This window comes from Conger conger, chromosome 6 (genome assembly GCF_963514075.1).
Source record: "Conger conger chromosome 6, fConCon1.1, whole genome shotgun sequence".
Taxonomy (NCBI): domain Eukaryota; kingdom Metazoa; phylum Chordata; class Actinopteri; order Anguilliformes; family Congridae; genus Conger; species Conger conger.
The window spans coordinates 36856971-36884007 of record NC_083765.1 but is presented as its reverse complement, the minus strand read 5'-3'; the positions used below and the strand labels follow the sequence as shown (position 1 = coordinate 36884007).

General features: G+C 43.0%; 1 protein-coding gene across 3 annotated transcripts in view; it reads right to left on the bottom strand.

Annotated features, from left to right (window-relative positions):
* cdh13 (cadherin 13, H-cadherin (heart)) overlaps nt 1-27037 on the bottom strand; it is a 487792-nt gene that overhangs the window by 49705 nt on the left and 411050 nt on the right. The gene's annotated exons all lie outside the window — the stretch shown is intronic.

The window sequence follows — 27037 nt, the reverse complement described above, 5'->3', positions numbered from 1 at the left end:
GTGAGGCAGGTTATTTCAACATTCTCCAGCCACTTTACAGTCACTTAAATTTTTTATTCTGATAGTTGTAGTCTGGTTTAGAGGTAGCCCTCTAATGTGAATTTCCTGCTTTATATCTCTCCTCCTCCTGGTTGAGAAGTTATTGAATCTAAATTGAAATGTCTCCATTGAAAAGCTGTAGTAAGGCCAGTAGGAGGCCTTCTATTATGTGTTGTGGGTTTTAGTGCTCTCCTACTGACAGGTGTGAAGCTACTGAATCTGTTTTGTAATAAAACCTTAAGTAAACCAAGCTAAAAATGTTGAATTAGGGGCAGAAGAGGACCCTCTAATCTTTAGTGATTATATTAAGGCTTTCCATCTTACAACAGAGAAAATATAGAATTTTTAACTGAGTATACATTTCCAAATCTACAAAATGCACTATGGCCAGTAGGGGCCTTCTGATCTGTAAAGGTGGGTTTGGCTTCTCAGTCCTATTCATGTTAATTAAGCTTTTTACCAAATAAAAATGGAACAACATATTACTTATGTATTTCTTTATTTGTCAGGGACCATGCACACCACTGCTGTATCGGATTTAGCTGTGAAGCTCATTTTCATCCATGGTCCCTGGGAATGAACTATATCCTTAAAGAGCAATACAGGTACTTTTATGTTCACATAATACTTTATATAAATAAATAAAAAATAGACATAAAAGATACAACAAAGTATGATGTCATGGGGAAGAGCAATACTGCATGGCAATATTGCTCTACATGCATATAACTGTGTATAGCGGAGACACTAGTGGTTACATATCTTTCTTGCTTTTAACCAGATTTTAATCATGAAGGTTGTACGCTGTCTGGTGCTGATGGTTATCGTGTTGGATGAGAAGCTGAACATTCACTCGATTTTGTGGAAACATATGCATATTTTGGAAAGACTATGTTAAATACTAAGGTTGTAGCCTGTTGTCTTTTGTATCCGCATTCAGAATTTGTCATTTGTTTCAGTATTCCACGCGTTTCATCCCTGAGCTATTGAAGCTGGAATAAGAATATCCCAATATATTGCAAGACAAATAAGTCTCCCAAAACATTAACTTGCCTAAAGTTTGCCCCCGAAACAAGTTTGGACATGAACTTGTACATGCTGTTGGATTTTATTACATGGAATTCAATTTAGTTCTCTACAAAAGTATCTTGTTTGTATAAAAATAGAAGGTTCTGACGGGAGTGTCGGCACCCGACATCAGAATTTAGAGGCTGAAAAATAGCTAATGCAGAGGTATTTATAAACTTTGTTATACATTTATTTTCTACTGCCTAAAAGTGGCAATGATAAAATATATAAATATTACTGCATACCTTCAAAGCCAACACAGCCTGCACATTAACCTCACATCGGTTTAATTTAAAATCCATTGTGCTGGGGTACTGAGCCAAACCAACAAATTGTGTCACTGTCCCAATTCATTAGCACTTAACTGTAGATGGATCTGAGCAGACATGGGTCAAACACGTAACTGTTTTGGATTCAAATATTTTTCTGTGCTCGATTGATCTTACCTGGTACAATTGATCCAACCAAGAGGAACAGAAGGCAGAAGGCATTTGCTCTTTTTGAGAGTATTTCATATGTTACAATACACCAGACAAGCTCAGTAAAGCATGGAAATGTATTTAATTCCAAAATAATTGCATATCTGACCCAAGTCTGTACCTCAGTGAGCTCTGTGGTGAAGGGAAAACAGGAAAGGAGATATGTTTGGTACCTGCCGAATAAACAGCTCCAGCAATGTACACGCCAACACATATGCAGACGCACCAACTAACACAATACCAACACAAACTTGCACATCCACATAAATAGACAAAACTCACACTATAACGCGCACATGCTGCAAACACAGATGTACAGGCAGGTTGAGATACAAACACACGCCTAAATACGCAAAACAGGAAAACGTGTACACAGATGTACATGCAAACTCCACATACTGTACACACATGCACACAGTAATCCGCAGAGACACCATATGCATGTACTGTATGCTTTCACACATGTAAACACACGCATTGCTGGGTGAGCAGGGCAGGAATGAGAGAAGAGCAAACGTGGGTTGCGGTGGGTGTGGGGGCATGGAGAAGGGGGGTGGGGTTGGGTGGAATGGGGCGGGTTAACTCTGCTGCTCAACTGCTGTGCTCAGTGACAGAAAAATTGTCTTTGAAACAGAGGATCTCTAACCAACAGAGCGAAACAAAGCCTTAGGAAATAGCTTTGTAATCGACCTCCACTCTCACTTTCCGGTGTGAGAGAAATATAACCAGCACAGCAGACTGTGTTTGAAACAGGGTATACTCACACACACATGCATGCATAACCTATACTGGAAACCCACATAACTACTTACACACCTTACCCACAGCATGAAAGCTGTAACTGCAACTGTCACAAGAGACCTAAGGACTCCCGTACTAAAACAGATCAGAACGGACACAACGGACCCAGGACAGACCCAAACCATTAAATTGCTGACCGCACTCAGACCAGTCCTAGCCAATTCTGCACCCTGTTTGAAAGACACTCATTAAAAAATCTGTGTTCAATATAGCACAAAATCAAACTCATAGTACTTACCACTGAAATCAAAGTAGTTACCTAATAAGTAGCTATGTAGTTATCCAGTAAATACTAGGTAATTAACTGCCTGTTAAATAAAGTGTTACCAACAAATGTGTTCAAATGAGATTGTCATTAAGTGTTTGCTTTATCAAATTAGCTTCAGCCAGCCACAGTCCTGACATGTTTACATGCCTAGTGGCCACTGCATGTGGGACGGCTTGCCCGCAGTTTGCACTACCTAGTGCAGTAGCACACAGGCACCCAGTGGGTGGACTGGCCCTGTCTGCACTGGTAATTGCCTAATTTTCTAAATGTTCATTTTTCAGCTTTCATGCTGGTACCTAAAATACCCTGCAACACAATGTATTAATGTATTACAGTCTCGATCACAAACACTCAGGAATGCAGGACCTGACCCAGATCCAAACAGAGCTAAGCTAGGCACTGCATATGGATTGTATTAGACATGTGAAGACGTCCAGTTGGATGTGACTGGGCTGGACTGTGAGAGAGAAACATGGCTTTCTAGGACAGATCTGCCTCCCTGTTGTGAAACCCAGCTTGGCCAGCTACACCAAAATTGAACAGGTCAAGCTGGGCATAAGCTGATCTAGCTGGGTATGAGTTGGTTGACCAGTTAGTGCTGATAGCTTGTCCGTTTCAAAACATAGCTTGAGCCAGTCAAACCATGCCAAGCTGGGAGCTGGTCTGAACTGGTCAACCAGCTAAACTATGTTGAGCTGGGAGCTGATCTGAACTGGTCAACCAGCTACCAGCTGTTTCAAAACCTAGCTTGAGCTGTTTTTTCAGCAGGGCTGTGATGTCTGCAGCAGACTTCCTGCTGCTGGAAGGGCTACCAGCTGCACAGCACCAACAGGCACCAGGCCCTCAAACCCTCTGCTGCCTGGGCACACGCTCGTGGCTCTGCACAAGATATTATGAACATGATAATCATAATCCCTGCTCCCTCCAACCTGGCAACCTGAGCAGAGGTTGGAGAAAGATTGTGCTTCCCCCCTGCAGCCAGTATTCAGGATGGCTGCAGAAACTGACTGGAAGATTATTTATTGGGCTGGGGGGGTTAGAGAGAGAAGTGGAGGAGGATTTAGAGGACACACTTCCCACCCTCAGGTTCCAAAGCTGCGGTTGTTGGATCGTGGCTCTGGGTTTGGCCAGACAGCAGGACAGAGGGCCGTATCCCGGGTTGCCAAACTTCCCCACATCAAGGATCCATAATGGTGGCCATAAACCAGAGGGAGTGTTTATCAGTGCCACTAAATACTGTAATTAGTCTGATTTACAGGGGGTTTGCTCACCAATGGACAAGTGCATTTACAGTAACTTTTTGATGGTCGTTGGGGCTCGGTTTGTGGGAAGGAGACAGGCCAATCTGAGGACCACGCCTACTGCTTAAGTAGACACACCTGGGCGACATGACAAATTTGTCTAGGCTGTTAAATGTGTGTTCTTTCCCACGGTAGGCATCTGAGACTGGGGAACTATGGACAAGTGAACTGTTGTGCGAGAGAGATGGGGCTGGAAGCAACAGAGCGGAAGCAGCAGAGCTAAGGCTACAGTTCGGTTTTGTTTGTCATTATTATTTTAGTTTGTTGTTTTGACCCCGATCCCGGGGGGTGATGGGCAAAGACCTTTTTGTTTATTCATAGTTTGCTCTCGCTCTCTCCCTTTCATGCTCCCCTGAGACTGAATACAATGCTATTATTATTATTATTATTATTTTTAATTTGTATTATTATTATTATTATTATGGGAATATCAAATTTGTAAACGTTTGATCAGATTAACTGTGTGATTGAAAAAAATCCAGATTAATCAGAGGGCAAGTAAATAACATGAGCATTACACTGCATAGTAATAACATCTGAATTGCAGATGTTTCATAGTAAAAAACAACATTAATTAAATATGCAAATATGGTATTTTTGCACAAATGTCCTTCAGGAAATAAAATGTGTCATAAGTTAATAATGCCATTCTGGCATAGACAACTAAATTACAAATTTCACTGATTCAAGTGCAATGTTTCTGTATACAAAATGCCAAGTAATCAAGGCTTACACATTTCATTACAAAACAGAGTTTAATCATTATCCCATTATTGTTATGGAGCGCAAACACAATTCATACTGCAAACAGTTCTTGGAAAATGCTCTCCCACCAAATGGCTAAAGTAAGCATTTAAAAATGAGTTTTGCAAGCTTATGAAACAATATTCAAGTGCCGGAGAAATAAATTGTTCACTTTGAATGCACCATATGACAATCTTCATTGTAATGGAAAAATTGTACGATTTACATTTCTGGCAGCTCTCGTAAAATAAATACCAGCGATACATTCGGTTCAGTCCTGTTCCTTTCAATTGAGCCAAGTGCTGACACAGAATAGCTTTTGTATTCAGGGGATAAACCTGCTCTCTTCTGTTGTGTCAAATTACCGAAGATTGAGACAAGCACTTTGAAAGTCACCATTGTGCCTTTCTGCGAATATTACACAATGGTGAGTGGCCTACCAATTCACGTTCCCGTTATTTTATTCTCCACTGTATGAACTGAACTGGAATAAGCAGCACTTTGCCTGGCGTGAATGGGTCTCCAGAATGGAACACAGCAAAGACAGTAGTGAGCAAAAATGTAGGCACCCCTGGGCAAAAAGCCTTTTAAAATTAATATCTAAGTGAACAGAAGCGAACCTGACCTCCAAATTGTACAACTTTAAACATGAAACATTTCTTCACATTTTAAAGAAAGATTTATTTTAATTTAATTTTTTTACAGTTCCAAAATAATAAAAAAGAAAAAAGGCTTTGTCAGTTAATACTTTGTAACTCCTCCTTGGGAAACTATAACAGCTTGTAAACGTTTTCTGTAGCCAGGTAAGTTTTTCAATTCTTGCTTTTGAATTTTCTCAACATTTTTCCTGGCATAACATCTGTAGCTCGGAAATATTATTTGGCCCCATTGCATGTATGGCATGTTTGAGATCTCTCCACATATTTTCAATGGTTGCTATTCCAAAACCTTCATTCGTCTTTCCTGGAGATTCTTCATTGTTGAGGTATGCTCTGGATCATTGTCTTGCTGGAATACCCAACCTCTCTTCAACTTCAATGTCTGGACTGACCTTTGAACCTTAGCCTCTACAATGTCTTGATAGTTGGTGGAATTCATTCCTCCTTGCACATATTATTTCCTGCGCCCCCAGCTGCTACACAATCCCAAAGCATACTGGAGCCACCTTGCCTTGACTTCAACTGTTCCATTTATCTTCCATTTTCTAATAATGTTTCTGACAGTGGAAATAAGTAGTTTGAAACATTGAGAGTTGTAGCCTTCTCCATCTTTGTGGATATGAACCATCTTCATTCTGAAAACCTTGGACAACTGTTTAAAAGAACACCAGACAGAAAGAACAGCCAGTGCAGTTGGATACTTTAGAAGGCATGGAGTTAAAACAGCAAAAAATAATAATAAAAAGCAACCATGCTTTAAAATTTGCTGAAAGGTCTCATGTTTAACTCATTATCATTTAGAGTTCAGGTTTGCTTTCGATCATACACAGATTCACTGTAACATACATTTATGGATCTGGTTGGCATTTATATAGCGCCTTTATCCAAAGCGCTGTACAAGTGTTGCTTCTCATTCATCCATTCATACACACACTCACACACCGACGGCGATTGGCTGCCATGCAAGGCGCCGACCAGCTCGTCAGGAGCATTTGGGGGTTAGGTGTCTTGCTCAGGGACACTTGGACACAGCCCGGACGGGGGATCGAACCGGCAACCCTCCGACTGCCAGACGACTGCTCTTACTGCCTGAGCCATGTTGCCAGGATCTCCACCGGTCATGCGACTGTGCTCCTGATCACATGGGGCTAGGCCAGGGGATTGGTTCAAATTAGTTCCAGGGCTGCCCTGGATGAGAAGACAATGAAACTCCTCTTCTTTTTACACAAACACTGGGTCCACCCCATTAGCTCTCTCTGAAGGTTATTGGATGACAGTTACAAAGCCATTATGGAAATTAGCGTCTTATCTGCACTGTAGGTCTTTCAATTACCATAGCATTGTGATTTTCTCCCTCGCACGCATGCATGCAGATAGGCCCGTATTATCAGAATAACACACCCTGGGAGTAAAACCGAGCCCTCACACTGCCCCCCCAACAGAAAAGAGAGGGCACACTCCAAAACAGTGCGTGTATGTGTGCATGTGCTTTTATGTGCATGTGTTGCGCAGGTATAGATGCAATGAAGGCCTTTGTTTGTGCATTACTGTATGAGCATATTCATTTTTGTGAGTGTGTGGGCGTATGCGTGTGTGCATCTGCGTGTTTACATATGCATATGTATTTGTGTTTACACGTGCATAAGCGTGTGCGCTTGTGTGTGCATGTAATTTATGAATTTGGATACTTTATGTGCCCATGCATATGTTTGTTTGTATGCTTGTGTGCATGGGTGTTTCCATGTGCATGTGTATATGTGTGTGTACATGTGGAAATGTGTGTGGGTGTGCATACGCGTGCACTGTGTGTGTGTGTGTGTGTGTGTGTCAGTGTGTGCTGTTATGTGTGTGTATGTGTGGGGAGAGACTTATCTGTCAGTGTCACTGATGACAGTACTACTGTAGGCCTGGTTATTGACACCCGGTGCGGCAGAAGAATGTTATCAGCGTGATGTATCCCACGGTCTGACAGGCCTGAGTGACAGCCGGGCTGACTCACACGTCGCTTCCAACTCCCCGTGACCGCACTCCCCTCCGCGTGCGTATGCTCCCCTCCCTGTGCCTACACTCCCCTCCGCGCACCTATGCTCCCCTCCCTGTGCGTACGCTGCCCTCCCTGTGTGTACGCTGCCCTCCCTGTGCGTACGCTCCCCTCCCTGTGCGTACGCTCCCCTCCCTGTGCGCTATGATAATTGCAGCGCCTCCTCCCGTGATCTGGCTGGGTTGCGCTCATGGTGAGGGGGGGCTGGGGGGAGGTATTGATCCTTAACAAATTGGCGAGGGAGCTGCGTGCCAAATTATCAAAGCAGACAAAAGAGCCTCGGCTTTAGTCGTCCGCTACGTTGTGCCAACTTGTGCTACCCGTTCTCTTAATCTCTGTTGCGACCCTCTTTTCTCTCTCCCTCCTTTCTCTATCCCTCCCTCACTTCCTCTCTCAGCCCGTCTCTTTGACTACATTTGCCAATTCTCTCCTTATTTTTTTGCCCTATCACTCTCCCTTTCTCTTTCTCTCACACTCTCTATCTTTGTCACATGCTTTGTCTGTCTCTCTCTGTTTTCTCTCTCTCTCTCACACACACACACACACACACACTCTATATCTGCCTCTTCCAATTCTGCATCTCACACTCTCTTTCTGTGTCTCAGTTCTGGAGTGCCAATGCAAGTGCTGATGGGATTCATCGTGTGGCAAACCTGTCCCTGCTCTTTCTTGGTTGGTTAAGAAGCAAAAATAAACTAAAATAAACAAGGGTTGAGAGACAAGCATATACACACATACAGTTTATTAATACAAGCATATGTGCTACATGTGATAACGTCTATAGTAGAAATATTGGCGACATATTACATACATACATATTCAATCAACACCTGGACAACACTTGCTCTCTCCTCGCCATATACAGAGAAACACACACACGCACACACACACATGCTCTGCACAACAATCCCTAGGTTGTATATGTATACAAAGAGCACTTTGGGGCCATAACAACATTCTGGTTCAGCCACCAAAGCCCTCTAGATGCACTCTTTCTTTCATACAGAGGAAGGGGACCTGTGTTTTCGTAATAAAGCTACCGCACCTGCAGGTTTAGATATGGTTCCCTGGTGAGGAGTCCTGGCACTGACAAACACACACAAACAGGAGCCAAACGCAGTGCCACCACTCGGGTGCACAGGTCCAGGGCCGCCATTCCGGCTCCGACAGGAAGGCCAGGCTCAAACAAGAGCTGCAGTTAATGCAAGTCATGCCCCGCCATGTTTACACGGAGCAGACAAATTGCCGCTATCACACCTGGTAACGACCTTGTTTAAAGTTTCTGCCGAGAAAATAATTATGACGAAGTAAAAGGAAGATGGATAAGTGGCTAAATATATGCGAAGCCATAAAACTGTAAAACCGTCACAGTAGCTCAAATAGAATGACACAGAGGCACAAGAGCTCTCTGCTCGCGCAGGGAAGAGCAGTGTCCATGGTTACTGTTTTTGCATGTATACATTTCATTTGTAATGCAGATTGCTCGCTTGTCTTTTCGTAACCTCTGTACCACCTGAAATGTGACCTATGCCTTTCCCCCATTTTGATATATGTATGTATGTATGTATACACATACAGTACATACACATACTGTAAATAAACAGTTGTTTTCAAAGTTTATTTAATATTTAGCAACAAAGGAAATATTTAAGGGAAAATATTCTTGTCCATGCTTCATAGGTTCCAAACGTCATTATAAAACATTCAGGTCTCAAATGGGTCGAGGACAGACAGAAGCACACGCGCATGCACACACACACAAACACAGACACACACGCCACACGCACACAACCCAAAGCAAGGAAACGCACACCTACTAATGAAAGGGAATTTGAGCAAGGGCAGATCTGAACACGGTCAGCTTTATACCTAAAATAATAAATAATATTAGCGTTTTAGCAGAATATATCTTAAAATGTGATATTAAACATGTACTCCCCTGGCACATAAATTAGTTCAGAAGCAAAAGCAAATATCACACCTTCATGGCATAATAATTTTTAATTAAACAGATATCAAAGCATATGGCTCCTGAAGCCTCTGGAGAGCGGCCAAGTATTTTATGACTAAGTGGCATTTCCACAAGCACTCCCCTCAAAGAAAAGCTGGAGATCCAGTAAAGATCACTGTGTGTGCGTGTGTGTGTGTGTGTGTGTGCATGGGTGTGTGTGTGTGTGTGCATGGGTGTGTGTGTCTGTGTGTGTGTCTGTGTGTGCGCATGGGTGTGTGTGTGTGTGTCTGTGTGTGCGACTGTGTTTGGGTGTGTATGCGAGTGTGTGTGTGTGTGTGTGTGTGTATGTTTGAGCTAGTGAGTGCCTGAGTGTGTGAGTGTGTGAGCGTGTGTGTGTGTTTTGGCATGTGTGTGCGTGTGTGCATGTGAGTGTGCAATCGACACTTTGACACGTAACTTCCAGAGTCCTCTGGGTCTTCCAGCTCTCTCCTAGTCATACACACACACACGCACACACACGCGCACACACACACACACACACAGAAACACACGCACACACGCACACACACACACACCAACACACACACAATGCTACACAGGTGTGCCCGTACACCTCCTCTCTCCCATACTGATCTTATGAGCCCATTCTCCTTATGCTGTTCCCAGCTATGCTCAAGATAAGATGAGCATGATGCCTCTCGAGATATTACAGAGAATCAGCTCTTCTTATCCGATTATCCCAACAATCTGGGGTTATCTTGGTTCTCCTTGCTCACAGACAGAAGGGTGGTGGGTGGACGGGGGTTTGCAATTACTCCACCCCCTAACATAATATTCCTCTCCCTGGGCCCTCGTTCTCCAACTCCCTTCTCAACTGGCTACTCCCCTGAATGAGGGATGGGAGAGCTAAGCTTAATGAAGTGGAGCTGAAGTAGAAACTGTCAATCACTGGCTTGTTTTCTCTCCTCAGCAAAGATGTCACAACTGGTTCAAGTCAGAGAGTAAGGGATAGCATGTGGTAGCCCTTCCCAGTTTTGGTTTCACATAGCCTCACTCACCCATCATTGCCATGCACGTCCCCCATTGTATTGGCTCTACCCCTACTGTACTCCCCCTGGAAGTTTCCGGAAAGGACATCGCTGTTATACTCCGTAATGCCATACCTTACCTTGGTTACCCCCGGGGATAAGTCCAGCAGTTTGAGTGACTTTTACAGCGGGTTAGTATGCAATTCAATTACATTTTATTTGTATGGCGCTTTTCAGACTGTCCCAAAGATGCTTTAAAGAGCAACAGAAGGGAAGAGGCAATAGGAAATACCAGCCCTAAGCCCCCAAAAAGCATCTGAGGTACACACTCCCTAGTGTGGAGAAAAACCCTTAAACAGTGGCGAGAAGAAATCTCGTGAGGAACCCGGCTATAGGGGGATGCCCATGCTTCACTGGCCTGTAGTCAGTAAGTGCAGGCTTGTAAGAGGGTCTGTGAAGCACACCAACCACCGAAGGGCAAAGCGCTACATTACGCGAGCATTACCTCAGATTGCATCACGCACACAAAGTCGCCAGGCGTGATGAGTGTCTTGCTCCCCTTGGGATTGATTACTACCGTCTGTTGCATTAGCTGTACTTTGTATTGTCTGCATTGGGACACCTCTGGTGGTGCATTTTAGAAGGTTTGGGGTGGGGGGTGGGGAGTGTGGCGGGTATTTGTTACAGGTAATAGGCGCTTCACGCTGCATTTACATACATAATTATGCCTCAGCGACCCTGCACATAAAATTAAATTTATTACCATAATAAAGCACAGAGAGAAGGTGCTTTGCTTCGCTTTGAAATCACAGAGCTGTAAATTAATTTGAGGGAAAGCAATTTCCCCTCGCTTCAGCGAGGCCTCAGAGCGCGGCCCTCTCTGCCTGCCTGTTTCATATTTCTGATTGTTTTCATTATGAGGAAACAATGCTCAGCACCTGACTGGGATGAAGTGCAGCCAGGCTTTATCTGCTCATCTTCAAGTGCCTCTCACAAGACTGAGCATCAAGCAATGTAGAGATAAAGAGCCGGAATGGCTCCTGTAGAGTAGTGACGTGGAGCTGGAATGGTTCTTACGTTAATTACAGGCGTGGACGCGGAATGGTTCTCCTGTAGGATAGTGACGTGGAGCTGGAATGGTTCTTACGTTAATTACAGGCGTGGACACGGAATGGTTCTCCTGTAGGATAGTGACGTGGAGCTGGAATGGTTCTTACGTTAATTACAGGCGTGGACACGGAATGGTTCTCCTGTAGGATAGTGACGTGGAGCTGGAATGGTTCTTACGTTAATTACAGGCGTGGAAATGGAATGGTTCTCCTGTAGGATAGTGACGTGGAGCTGGAATGGTTTGCCCAAACAACATTGGGGTAGACATGCAATGGTTCCCTTGCAGGGTACACACAGCAGTAGAGCTGTCCCCCTGTAAAGTAGAGATATTCCCGTAGGGTACTTACATGAGGCAGAATGGTTCTCCTCTAGACTACAGATACACTGCCAAGATGGCTCTCTTAAAGAGCACAGATACTAAGCTGGAATGGTTCTCCTTCAGAGTACTAACAAGGAGCCAAAATGGCTCTCCTGTAGAGCAGAGACCTAACTGGAATCGTTCTCCTTTAGAGTACTCACAAATAACCAAAACGGCTCTCCTGTAGAGCAGAATCATAGTCCTCCATTACAGTACTCTCAAAGAGCCAAAATAACTCTCCTGTAGAGTACAGACCTAGAGCCAGAATGGCTCTCCTGTAGAGTACTGACACTCCTTTAGAGCTGTGCATTGTTGAGGGATGTCACAGTCTTTAAAATCTAAAGTGCTTTTTCTGGAAACCTTACGGGGGTGATGCCATTGCCTGTGGTGAGTTTCTCAGCATCGCACAGATACACCATTGATTTGAAGAATGGAACATTCAACCCCAGGAACTATTCAGAGAAATAAAGTTAAGAATGTGGAGGGCTGCAGAACATCCATTAATCACAGCGAAGACCGGAGTGCTGCATTATTAAACTACGGACCAGGAAGAGGGATTACCCATACCTCTTAGCAGCACCATAGTGCAAAAAAACATCTATCTTAATAAGGTTTTTGGTTCTGTAATTAGGAAAGTTGAAAATATTGCCTTGTTTTAACCCTATCCACTCTGCCCCCTTGTGGTTGAGTCATCGACGTCTCAAATGATTGTTGTGTTCATATTTATATCATACAAAAAACTGTGAATAAATAAAACCACAAATGCCAGAGCATAGTGAGAACAGATGCCACTAGTGAGAACAGCAGTTTCCATACTTATCAGCCTCTTATTTGCAAAGCATGGCAATAAAACTCAAGCGGCTTCAGGACAACTCTGTGAATGTCCTTGAGTGGCCCAGCCAGAGCCCAGACTTGAATCCGATTGAACATCTCTGGAGAGATCTGAAAATGGCTGTGCACCGATGCTCCCCATCCAACCTGATGGAGCTTGAGAGGTGCTGCAAAGAGGAATGGGCGAAACTGCCCAAAGATAGGTGTGCCAAACTTGTGGCATCATATTCAAAAAGACTTGAGGCTGTAATTGCTGCCAAAGGTGCATCAACAAAGTATTGAGCAAAGGCTGTGAATACTTATGTACATGTGATTTCTTAGTTTTCAAAAATGTCAAAACATTTCAAAAAAACGTCTTTCATGTTGTCATTATGGGGTGTTGTGTGTAGAATTTTGAGGAAAAGGAATTTATTCCATTTTGGAATAAGGTTGTAACATAACAAAATGTGGGAAAAGTGAAGCGCTGTGAATACTTTCCGGATGCACTGTACATGCTGAGATTGGCATACTTTTTGGATTTTGCAGTGCAGCACATACACTCACAGAAAAAATGGTTCTGAAAGAATACCTTTGAGCCCATAGAAGAACCTTATCTAGTTCAAGGGGTTTTTTTGTCAGGCAAAATGGTTCTTTGTCTGAGAGCTTTCACACTTCACACCTATGATAGAGGAATCATAAAGAACAAAAAATGGTTCCTCGATGGAGACAAGCCAAAGGAGAGTGTAGAGCTAGTGTGACCATTTGGAGGACAGCGATCACGGTAATCACCTCCCTCTCTCGGCTCATAACACTTCACACAGGAATGGTCAGCGCCCTGCTTCAGCGGTTCACGACCGCGGTGCTGCTGAACATGCATATGTTTGTTTTTGTTCTGACCTTAATTGCGATTCCTCAACTGCAAAGTGCTTTTAACAAGACATTTTAATGTCTAATGATGGAAAGTTTACCCTCATAAGTAACCTTATGTTAGGAACAGATATTGATGTTACACGGAATTCAAATATCCATACTAATTTATGGACATGTAATCAGCCAGATAAGCTCTCAAACAACTAATGCTTTAATTTTCTGTGTTGTGCTGCGGCAAATAATGGCTTTTGAAAGAGTTATATTTTGTAACGATTAACTGATAACTGATAAATGATGTAACTGATTGACCTAGAACCGGAATCATTAAACTCCTAAATGCTGAATGAATGGACAGCTGGTCACTGAAATTAAACCATTTGTGTGTAATGAGAGGTTCAAAGACAAAGCGCATGGTAATGAGCCAAACCTGCAGTAGGTTTCAGCAAAAATATTTGGAATTTAAAACCATGTTTTCATTAACAGGAACACATTTGGTGAATAATCCCTCTTCTAGGTAACTAGGTATCTCTTCTAGAGATCTCTATACAGAGGGCAACACACACATGTGAAAGATTTCTGTGCAGAGGGTAACTCACAGAGGTGAGAGATCTCTGTGCTCTGGGTAACTCACACGGGTGAGAGATGTCTGTCCTCTGGGTAACTCACACAGGTGAGAGATCTCTGTGCAGAGGGTAACTCACACAGGTGAGAGATCTCTGTGCAGAGGGTAACTCACACAGGTGAGAGATCTCTGTGCAGAGGGTAACTCACCCTGGTGAGAGATGTCATAGACCCCCTCATCTAGTATAACTCTCATGTAACAGTTGTATCTTCACCTTTAGCACTTTCATATTGCATATATGCTTCACCATATTTCATGTAATCATGCCTCATGTCCAGTTTATGACTTGACATAACTTCACTGACGTAAGCCCAATTTAGACAGGAGTCATTTTACAGGGGGAGGCAGAGTAATGTAGAATGTCCATAATTTTAGTCCCGTCCGAATACACCATCTCAGTGATTTTTACAGTGCTGCCCGCGCCAATAAAATTCCCGCCTCTTTTACCTATTGTAATTTGCCCTGGAAAAACAATCACATGTAAAACTAGTCAAGTCCAAATAGACTATTTTTGTCAGGGAAGGTATGATTTTGATTAAGTCCCTGTCTGATACGTTCTTTAAATTTAGTGGAGTCTTCCTTTACTGAGGGACATTTATCCTCTTAAACCTCTTAAAATATTTATTCCCAAATGGTATGGTTGTGTACCGTTTTTTAGAATTGTTGTTGGTAGCAGCGTTCACCCCACACTGAAAGAAGACCCAAGGTCTCCTCTCTACTCCAATTGCAAGTTTTGGAGACCAATTACAGAGATGTCTTATCCAATCCGAATCAGTCATTTTATATTACAGATGTCCTGTAGCAACAATTACTTCATACACAATTGTCCTGAAAACTAATACCATCTCAATAGAACTTTCGTCCTATGCTTACCATGTGAACTAGACTCGATGTTCACAGCCGTGCATTACTGACACTTTATGAGAATGTGTTCTGTACTTCTTCCAACAACATTCAGTATGCACTTATTGTACGTTCAGATAAAGCGCTGGTGAAGCGCTGTATAATAGTTAGTAATGTAGGCCAAGGTGAGTGTGGAAACCCACCCCCTGGAGATGTGCATTCCCACAGTGATAACATCTGCTTTACCAGCTAGAAAAGGCTAGAAAGAGCCATTACTGTGGCAGAATGTAGTTTTATGTAACATTAAGTGGCATAAGAAGCTTCTGCAGAGATGAGTCAGACCGATTAAATCTTTTACTTGGTTTTTCTGTGGTGGAGAGCAGCATCTTTGTCAGGGAGCAAAGATTCGAACGTCGCCGGAAAAGGGACGAGAGGAAGGGGAGACCAGCGCTTTTGAGGATTCCTGAAAAATTTGATTTCGGAGAGGTTTTGAAAGGCCGCACTCAATTTCTTTTTAAACTATGTATGAGATTTGAATGACACGCTGAGATAAACCGCCGCAAAATTGTCCGGGATCTCCTCCGGCTCGGATAATAACATTGGCGGGAGTTAATTCTCTCCGACGCAAGAAAAATGTACGCTTTTGAAAATTTGACAGCCCTCTCTCTGCCGAGGCGTTCGTCGCGAAAGATGTCAAGCACGGCGCGCTTAGAGGACAGACAAGAATGGAGGGAAGAGACGTTTCTCTCAGGGTAGAGAGAAGAATGGACGGAGAGCGTCTTTCTCAGGCCGGTAAAAAAAACGCTGCTGTACCCTGTGACGCTGATCATTATCAGCCTCTCTCTGGGGCCTCTCGCTCAGGGCCTGGTTCATCTGGAGAGAGCGGGAGGAACCTGGAGCCTGACATCACACCCCCCCTCCACCGTCTTCATCACCGTTTCACTGCGTGCGTACACACACATACAGTGTTTCAGCGCTATGGACTGATGCAGTGACGAGGGCGTGACGATTTTCTGAGTAACTTATTTGTCCTTGTGTTTACTTGAGTGCTCCTTTTTATTCATTTATTCATTTATGTATGTATTTATTTGCACCTAAAGCCTGTTTCCCCAGGGTAGACTAGCTGACTAGCCTGCGAGACATCACTTTTTGATAAGATAAAAGCTTGTTTCGAACTGTTACCAGGGAGAGAGCTCTAATCTGCGATTGTGTACTGCAGTTGGTGGGGGTGGTAAGCACATTTAGGCTAAACACGCTTTGACCCGTTAATGCTGATTAGTTTAGATTTTTTTTCTTTCTAAATGTTTAAATATCTGCTGGTAAATGGAATCTCACACACCTTTATATATTACACCGGCACTAACAGACCTCATGCTTGTACACCTGTATGCTACCCATCCTCCTTGAGACCCCTGTCCACACCAGTCTCTATTAGTCCTGCCCTTCACTGGCACTGGGCCACATTATGCAGGTGAAATGGATGGTAATGAAATGTGCAGGTCCCCATTCCATGTGCAATCTCTGCCATCTTTTGAAAGATTCTTCTTTGATGGAAGGTAATGTAACGGCTAAATTATATTTTGCCGTGGAATTGAAAGTGCAGAAGATGAAGCCCCAGTCTGAAAAGTAACAAAGATGGCGGATAGGCGGTATTCATCCCTGAGGAATTCTGGGGGATTATTTTGCTGTCAAACTGCACAATGCACAGTCATTTCAAATGTCCTGGTCTGACAAGGACAAGGTTAAAGGATCTGTGGAGGTCACACGGGGTCACTAGAATGTTTTCAGCAGCTGAGAATGAACTAACCAATCTTTTTTTTGTATTTTGTCTGAGATATTTTTGTATTTATTATTTTGTTTTAGTTATTTTTATTTCCTTAAATATTATTATTAGTATGTCAGTAGAAGAGAAGACATTTCGGATTTCCAAGCATTCATTTTCAGTAATAATTTCAATGTCACAGTGAACTTTTTGTCATGTTTTATGCTTGTCACGTCATGTTTCATGTTTAGTTATTGTCTTAGTTATTTTATTGTCATGTCACGTATTATGTTAGTCTAGTCTCGCCATGTTTTTATGTTTTACTTCTTGTTACGTTTCATTGTCATGTCATGTTTCATGTTTAGTTCTTGTTAAGATTTATTTCGTAGTCTTGCCATGTCACGTTATATAATTATAAATGAGGGTAAATGTCACAGTTCGCAAACTTATGTCACAATTTATGTTGTTTCATGTTATGTTGTTCTGTTCATTGTTAAGCATACACTTTTTCATGTCTTTCTGCAAACCTTGCATTCATGCTTTCTCTCCCTTTCTGTCACTCACGCTTCCCTAACTGTTTCAATTTCCCTTGTCTTCTTACTAATCTACTAACACTAGATCAGGATTGGGTAATACTAACATTCTAACCATGTGTTCATGTTTACCTTACGTTACTTGTGCATGCCATTTACTAATTTACTAACGCTAGGGCAGGATAGGTTTATTACTAACGATGACTAATTATCTTGTTAACTTGTCAATCCTCCACACCTGATTTCCATTCTCATGCTGCTCTCCAGCTCATTGTCTGCACCTGTCTACACCTGCATATAAGCTCAGTTCCATGTCTTGTCTTCGCGAAATTGTTGCCCCCTGTTCGTCAGTGCACTTTTGAGCGGTTTTCCAAGCCATTGTTTACCTGTTAAGATCCAAGCCTGTTTATTGACCATCGTTATTGACTTCTGTTTTGTTGACCATTGCCTGCCTGTAACACAAACTTTGCCTACCGTCTTTGTGCTTTTGCCCTGCTGAGCGGACTTCGGTCTTGACCCTTGCGCCGTCATCGACAGCTTTCCTGGTTACTGGACTTTTTGCATGGTGTACCGATTTCGAGACTGGTACTGTACTTTGGTTTTGGCTGGATTTTATGTGTATGAACTTTGCCTCCCTGGACATTCCCCGAATAAAGCCCTGACAGGACTTTATTACATCTCTGTTGTCTGAGTCGTGCATTTTGGGTCCAACCCCCCACGCACCCGTCTCACTTTTTTGCATTTTGTTAAATAAAGTAGCATATTAAATAATAGACCCCTTTTCAGATAAAAAAAGGATCAAGGCCGTTTGGGTTAACCTGGATATACAGAAGCAAGTGAGACAGCCTGCAGAACAACTGCAGCAAGTTCTCCAATAAGCTGCCATTTTCATCTCAACCTGATTTTTTTCAGCAGGTGATAATGTATAGAAAGGACTCAATGGTATTCCAAATGATCCAATAAACATACACACACACACACCCATGGGCATACACACACAGAACTAAGAGCTCTAAGTAGAGGGCCAATAATGGGAGCTGAATCGGAGAAGTGAATGAGCATTCACAACACAAAACATTCCTGAAGTAAGATGCAGAGTCAAACAGCCACAGAAGGAAATACAGAATGGAAACACATGCACACACACACAAACAAAAAAAACATACACACATACTGAAGAGTAAAGCATTTCAAAAGGCACCATTGCTCTTTTTGAAGATGCCCTGCATTCTCCCAATAATAAAATATTAAAAAGGTCCTGCTGATTTCATGTCAATAGTACATGGCACGACTCCGTTATGAGATCAGAGTCTTGGCGGCCGGGTAGTTTGACTCCCTGGAATCAGACTCCTTAATCAAAGCCACACTCCACCCCCTGGACTCCCCCCAGTCTCAGAGCTGCTCATTTTTACATGCCCGGATCAAACTGAGGAATCGCTCATGCAGGCTCTGCCAGGGTGGGGTGGGCTGCCCGCTTCAGCAGAGGGAGACAGAGGGTGTGCTTTTTAAAGCAGCCATTCTTTTTTTTTTTCATTTTATTACGGGAGATGCTCGCTGCCACGTTAAAACGCAATTAACATTCATTTCTAAAGATTTGGCTGAATAGAAACAAAAACAAACAAATAAAACGTATTAGTCAGTGAGTTGCCCTGGTGTAAAATCCAGCTATGACCAGCTTGCAGTTACGAGCTGTTTTTAAACATAGCATGAGCTGGTCAAACCGTGTTGACTATGGAGCTGGTCTGAACTGGTCAACCAGTGACCAGCTATTTCAAAACCTAGCTTGGTGGTCTTTCGGGGACCCTTCACCTCTACTCTCAACTGTGACAAGGCGCTTTCAGAACAATTTCCGGGTTTTAGAACGCTGTTGGATTGAAGCTCTTAGATTCTTTATTATTATTCCTTTTTATGGAAACAGGGCTTTAAATTAAAAGGGAGCTAGGAGCTATCATGTAATTTAGGCTTGCTAGCTCACTACCCTGATGCAGTGACCAGACAGCGAGGGATGCTATGCCACCACTTCCTTTTGAAAACCGCACACTAAACATACCACTCGTATTACATTTCAATGGAAATCAGCCTGGAATTTAGTACGGGGACTATGCTTGTACGTGGTTTCCAACACAGCCAGTGTGTTCAGTCAGCCGGAATGACAGTCGGCCATCACTCGCCAGAGATCCCCGGTGGTCACTCCGACGCTCACGGTCTGTTTGCTGGACTAGAAGCAGCCGCCTCAGATGCCTGCAAAAGTTTGGCTGGCGCTTCAAGTGCAGCTTCAGTAAACAGACCGCAAGCATCTGAGCGACCACCAGGGGTTGCTGGTGAAGGCAGGCGGTAATCCCAGCTGTAATCGATGAATCCTAACCTGGGCGATGCTTATGGATGCCAGTGACATCGCAGCAGGTGAGATACGGTACAACACCACGCTGAGGAGGCAGTACACCACACGTTGACTGTACACGTTGACTGGAAGATGGAGGACTCGCTAGCCCGCTCGAGCAGTCCACTGTCCTGGAGGTGGCATCACGGAGGGGAACAGTAATGACAGGTGTGCTGTTGTAGCCTCACATTTATGCTACGATTGTAATAAACACGTAATTGTTTTGGATTCAATTACTATCATGTGCTCGATTGAGCTTGCCTGGTGCAACCAAGCCAACCAAGAAAACCAGAATGCGGGGGGTTTCCACTTTTTGAGAGTATTTAATATGTTCCATACACCATACAAGCTCAATAAAGAGTAGAAAATGATTTGAATCCAAGAAAATTACTTATTTGGCCCAGGTGTGCAAAGCACAGTGGAGACTGAGATGTTATAAATCTGTTTAGCAAATGAATGAATAAATAAAGAAATAAATACATAAATATCTGACAGAATGAATGTGTTACCTCACTCCATTCTTGAGATCCTCCTTTAAGCCTACCAAGCAACAAAAAAAAAAATCCTAGCCTCATTTAACTTCTCAGCCCTTTCACACTGCACTGGTTATAGCTCTATAAAGAGCTTTGCATTATATATACCGCACAGAAGATTAAATGTAATTACACATATCAAAAGCTGCTATATTTAGCTTCTGCACTCCCTGATCTTGAGGAGTACATGCACTATGCCAACGAGCCTTTTTTATCAACTCAATTAATTACCTCAATGCCTTAAATTAAACGTCTTTAGATTCATTAGGAAACTAACGTGAGACAGTGCTCGAGAAAGAGAGAGAGAGACAGAGAGAGAGGGAAGGAGGAGGGAACCTCTGTAATCTTTCCTCCTGGCTTTTGCAGAGACAAGCGCGTTGACTCAAAATCGGCTTCCTTCGCTCATATTTATTTCATGAGCGCAGACGGGAATATGAAGATTTCAAGAATCACTGCATGTAATTTTAATTGATGTCGATCTAATAGAAAAAATAATAAAAGATGAAAGGAGGATAACAAGGGAAGGGAGAAGTCAGGCCTTCAAAGGTGTTTTGGATTTGTGAGGAGATCGTAATGGCATTGATGTTGTTTTGAAATTAAGCTGTTAAGACAGGTGGGATGGCAGTTGTTCGTGATCACTCAACAAACCCTGTGCCTATTGGTACACTCTCAAAAAAAATGGTTCCAAAATGAACCATGGGATATCATTGAAGAATCGTATCTAGACTCCAACGGTTCTTCAACGGCCAAAATGGTTCTTTGTCTGGGAACTTCACAACTATTATAGCAGGTTCCATAAGACAACTAAAATGGGTTCCTCTATGTCTTGGCTCTGGTTCTGGAGAGCTACAGGGTCTGCTGGTTTTTATTTTCACCTTAAAATCAGAACCCAGTTGAGACCCAAGTAACCAGGTGAGGTGAGTTAACTGTGAAATTGACTGCTCTAGTTGATTAAGTGCAGAATAACAAGAAAAACCAGCAGACCCTGCAGCTCTCCAGGACCAGGGTTGGATACCACTGCTCCATAGAGACAAGCCTTCTTTTTTTCAAGGACCTTTTTTTTTTCTGAGAGTGCAGCACAGGAGTGAAACCAGTTATGTTCTCTTTCTTTAACCCTGCTACTCCAGGTTGAGGCCCCAACCAACCCCACCATTTTTTGTCCCTCCTCTCTCCCTCTCCCTCTACCCCTCCCCCCTCCTTCCCTCTTCTATTTATTTTTTCTTGCTCACCTGCATGACACTTCAAAGCCCCCTCTCCAGCTATGTGAGATCAAAAGAGGTTTGGCAAAGCAAGAGAGCAAGATAGAGGGAGGGAAAGAAACACATAGAGAGGTAAAGCAAGAGGCAGACAGATAAGAAAGGTGAAGGGAGGAAGGGAGAGAGGGAGTGAAGGGGGCTTTACTCCTCCGGGTTGATATGAGACCAGGGCTCCTGTGTTTCCCAGAATCCTATGGGAAGAGCCTTGAGCAGCAGCACATTTCTGATCCCAGAGGATAGAGGAGCCTGATTTCCGCACTTCCCTGGTAAAGCTGCAGCCCAGCTGCTTTCACTTCAACTCAGCTGGAGCTACGGCACGTGATGTCACACCAAGTGCTTTATATATAACGTTGATTTGAGGAGGTTGAAAGTTCAGAAAGTCCCGTCATGTGGGTCTTCCACCCATTAACTACTTGGTTCTACCTCCTGAATGAACTGTGCTAATTATCAAATACAGGTAAGTGAAACAAAATACTGGGAACTTTTACTCTCTGAACCTGGATTTTCCAGCTCTGTTGGTCTGATATATAGGGGCAGCTGGGTGGCTCATGCTTTAAGGCACTGTTCCACTGGGTGACTGGGTGGCCACCAGTCGCCCACGGCGATATCTAACTGTGGGCTGGGATGACCTCTCCCAATCACTCTTCAGCAGCCCAGTGTCAGTAAAATGGCCACCTGTCAACCTGCTTCCTGATGTTTCATCTGAGATGGCTTCCTTCAACCCATGTGATGGGACTGTATGCTCTCAAAAATAAAGCGACAGTGGAGGTACATTTTTGTTCAAGGATCAAAGTCGAATTTAAGTGAACCTAACGTTAGTCAAATATTTGCATTGCCTTGTCTGTAGGCCAGCGGCGCAAACTGCATGGATTAGGGAATGGTTATCCTTGCATGACGCACTACGAGGAGAACATTCTCAACCGACTGAAAATAGGACGATAAATAATAAAAACGCTTACCTCTCCAAAACTAAAGAACATATTTCATACTTTCATTGTGTTTCTTCAAAGCCCTGATGTGCAAATTGCATATAAAAACCTAGAAAGTGTGTCCAACCACCATGTACTCCTTTAAGAATGTATATATTGCTTGCTAGGGGTACACTTTTATGCGTCTACAGGGGACTGCCCCCTGAGACATTTGTACCTTTTTCGGCACTCTTATTTATTTCTGAGAGTGTGCTGTGAGATGAAAGGGTTTCAAAAGAGAGCAAAGTGTACCTGTGTGGCCATGAGACTGGGCTGGAGAGAAGAGTGCACCAGAGACTGATTCTGACCAAGTATAACCACTGGCAGGCAGCCTGAACATTTTTAGAAAGAAGACATGGCTGCCAAAGAAATAAACATGCTGTGGTCACTGTTAGATGGGTGAGGACAGCGAAGAGCTACACTAAAAAAAAAGAGCTTCACCTAAAAGATAGAAATGGTGAACTGATCATTCCCGCAATCCTGAACTAAACCTGGTACATTTTACAAGGGGAAGGCTACAGGCTGCCAACAAACAGAATTTCTATGCTAGAGGGGTGCCGGGGGGGGGGGTCCACACAAACATAACACTTGCAGTGTAGAGGTGCAGCCCGCCCTAAAAAAAGTGAATTGGGAGTCAGAAAGCATTCATAAAACCGCTTTGGGAACTGTTTCTCTGCTACTGATGGATGTACTTTTCCCGAGTTTACCACTCCCCCCCCCAAAAAAAATAATAATTGTGTTGCATTGTGTGAATAAGGATCATTAAGCATTCAGGCTGATTCACAAAGGCTTCTGCTAATTACGTGGCACCATTAACAGGAAGGAAACACTAGGAAGCGAAGCTAATTCATCTTAGACCCGGTGGCCTATATAAACCCAGTGTCACGCAGGGCAGTGCCTTTTGACTACGGCAGCTGTGCTTGTGGAAAGATGGATAGCGTCGACGGATCAAGAGGCCTCCGGAGGATATTGCGGGCGACGGCCCAGCGAGAAACACGGCGTTAAATGCTTGGGGCGGGGCCGTTTCCAAAGCACCACCGCACTGTTTTCCAGCTCTCCCGCCTCAAGGGTAGCTGACCTGGTCCATTTCACAGGCACGGCTCTAGCCAGGCTCTCAGCGTCCTGCACAGGACCTTTTTCACACGCAACCTGTTGGGCGTCTCATTACTCCGGAAACTTCCATTTTCTATGCGATTGCCTTCCACACTCTATCGTCTCCTTGGGTGAGGGTCTGTGTCCGTTTCAGAATGACTAATAACACCACGCCTCCAGTACCAGCACTTAACGGTTATCTCCCTGAGTTTATATCTTCTCTTTCTGTCTTGGCGCCACTGTACTTTCTTTTTGCATTTCCTCTGCTGCGTACAGTATATATATTAAATTATGTGAAATATTTGGTCTGTATTTGTAATTTTGAGTCACGGTATATTATCCTATTTGCGCTAACAGACTCGCAAACAGTATCAGAGTTGAGATAAGAAGTGCCCACTAAAAGGCACCTTATGTGGACTAGCTGATGCATAATGAAAACACTGACTGGCTAAGATATTTAAATCATTCACAGTTGATTTAAATGATCACTGTTTTCACATTTGTTGAAACATTTGCTTCGGCGATGCTCGGCAGTGTATAATAGTACAGACAAAGCTGAAAGATAAAAGGCCTTTTTAATCCCTGACTTCAAGCGAACAGCGGGGTAAAAAACAGCAAAGTGCGGTCCTCCAATAAGAACACAGATAGAATGAAGGCAGAATAAAACTCCTGGTGCATGCCTGGAATATAAAGGAACCTCATTTGGTTGAAAAATAATAATGATTGCGTCGAAAACATCGCAACCAAAGGGCTTTTTATCTCGCAGGTCATTTGTGGCTGGGGTGTATTTACATAAAATGCTCACCAGCAGCTCAGGCAAAGGCACAAATCTACAGTATGCCAAAAGCTGGGCTCATAAAATGATGGCTGTTTTGTCCTCGCATAAAGATATAGGCAGCAGTGGAACTATAGGGAGACAAGCACTAAAGTCACACTTTCAGTAATGGGGCTCTTAGGCAGTTGGGATGATTTTATTGGTGCACACAGCTAGAATAATAGGCTTCTTGGACAGTTAGGGAATGATTTTACTGTTGCACACAGTTAAAATAATAGGCTTCTTGGACAGTTAGGGAATGATTTTACTGTTGCACACAGTTAAAATAATAGGCTTTTAGACAGTTAGGGAGTTATTTTACCATTGCACACTTGATATTAAATAATACAGAGTAATAGAAGCAGGTATGTAGGGACTGCATCCTACACATACAGCAATGAACATTCAGGTCAATTACTAAATCATTTTACAGATTCACAAAGTGATTTTTACTGACAGGCAGTTACTGTAATTGTCATCTCAGTTAGTTGGGGAATGATTTTACTGTAACACGCAATTAATGTAATAGGCGTGTCAGACAGACAAGGGAAGATTCCAGTGAAACACAAAATTTATGTAATTGCTCTCTAAGGCTGATTGCTAACAGACTTCCCGAGCAATTGCCTTTCTTGGAAATGACAGAACAATTTTGCTGTTACATACAGGTAGAGTAATGAGCCTTTAGGGCTGAGGGCGGGATAGGTTTAGTTTTATACACAGAATTGAGAGCTCACAGTAAGTAAGGCCAGTGATGGGATCTGAATCAGGAGTGTAAGAGAATCAGATTCAGAACCAGACAGAGAATACAATATAGCCACACTGCCCCTGAAGGAAATGCAGAATGGAAACACTCACATACGCACAGTCACACACACACACATACGCACAGTCCCACACAGTCACACACAGACACGCACAGTCACACACAGACACGCACACATACGCAGTCACACACAGACACGCACACATACGCAGTCACACACAGACATGCACACATACATAGTTATGCTCCAAAGACAAAGCAATCGTTTTGTTTTGCAATGTGATAGTTAACTTTCACATAGAAATCAAAACATTGACAATGACATGGATTCATAAAATGATCACCTTGCCTTTGGTGCAACAGGTGTGTAAGTTTTCATGCTGTATTTCCTCATCAAGACATGCAGATTAGGTTAATATAAGAGTCTAAATTGCCCCTTGGTGTACTCCTGCTATTGTACTTGACCAAGGCACTGGCCTCAGAACCAGAGCTGGTTCCCGGGTGCCGTTATATGGCTGCCCACTGCTCCTAAGTAACGAGGATGGGTTAAATGCAGAGGACGCATTTAATTGCCTGAGAAGGCAATGACAATAAAGTTCAATCTCATCTCATCTAATCTAACCGAATCTAATCAAAACCAAGCATGTGCTATACTGTAAATTTGTGCTAATGAGCAGTAATCATGTTTTAACTTCGGCAAAATGCTTGTGCAAGCAGATCATTTCCTATAGTGTTTTATATGAATTTACCACGTGTGTGTGTTTGCGTTTGTGAGTGTGTGCATGCATGCATGTGCGTTTGAGCGAGTATGTGTGTGTGTGTGTGTGTGTGCATGTGTGTGTTTGTGTGTGTGTGTGCATGGGTACGGGAATGGGATTGTGATTCAGCAGGAGAGCAGGAAGAGGAAAGGGTTAAGCAAAGTAGTAAAAAGTGGATCATTCTGAGCTTTTTCTCAAGGTTTTGCATTACTAGGTTTCAAACAATTTCCCAAGGGTCAAAAAAGTTGTAATTCATGTTTCAGAATATGTGGGACATTGCCATGAATACACCGTTTTAATGAAAAAATTATTCTCTGTTATTCTCCCTGTCTGGGTCCATCTCTCAATCTCCCCTTTCTTCCGGCTGCATCCTCTTTCTACATTCTCAGAGTAAAGGTCTCATGAGTCACCCTGAAAAGTTAATTACTTTCTCTGCAAACTACCAGGTTTTCTTTCTCTCTATATTTTCACTGTAATGCACTCATTTTTTACGCAAATGTAAAAAAGCTTTCAGGATTTCATAGTTGATTCCGGTAATGCTCCGTGTGAAAGGTGACTCAGCCCACATGTACAGTTCACAAGGTTCTCACAAGTAGAACAATGCTGGCACTTTGCTTTCCTATGGTGGACAGTGTGGCCATTGTACACTGAAAAACATGTTACGAAGAGATTTAGTCTTAGACTAAAATCTTATTTTTTTTTCTCTCAGGTAGAAAATTGCTTGCAAAATTTTCTTACCACACTGGCAAATCAAGAAATGAGTAAAACTGATTCACCTCATTAGCCATATTTTTCCCTTTTTCGCAAAGCAAGTAATATAATTATAAATTTAAGTCTAAAAATACCACTAAAACATTCACTATGTATCCCACAATGAATACGATTCACACTTACAGGGAATACTTAAGAAAACTTCCATTGCTCTTGGTTATTGTTGCCAAGCAGTGTTCTCAACCCTGTTCCTGGAGATCTACCATCCCATAGTTTTTAATTTCAACTCAAATGTGACCTTATTCTAAGCCTCACCAGCTCATCGAGGTCTCTGGTAGTCGAATCAGGTGTTCTTTGTTAGGCTTGGAGTGTAAACCTACAGGACAGTAGATCTCCTGGAATAGGGTTGGGAACTACTGTTGTAGAGACTATTACTGAGTCATTTGTATGCTCCAGTACAGTGGCTATTGAGGTG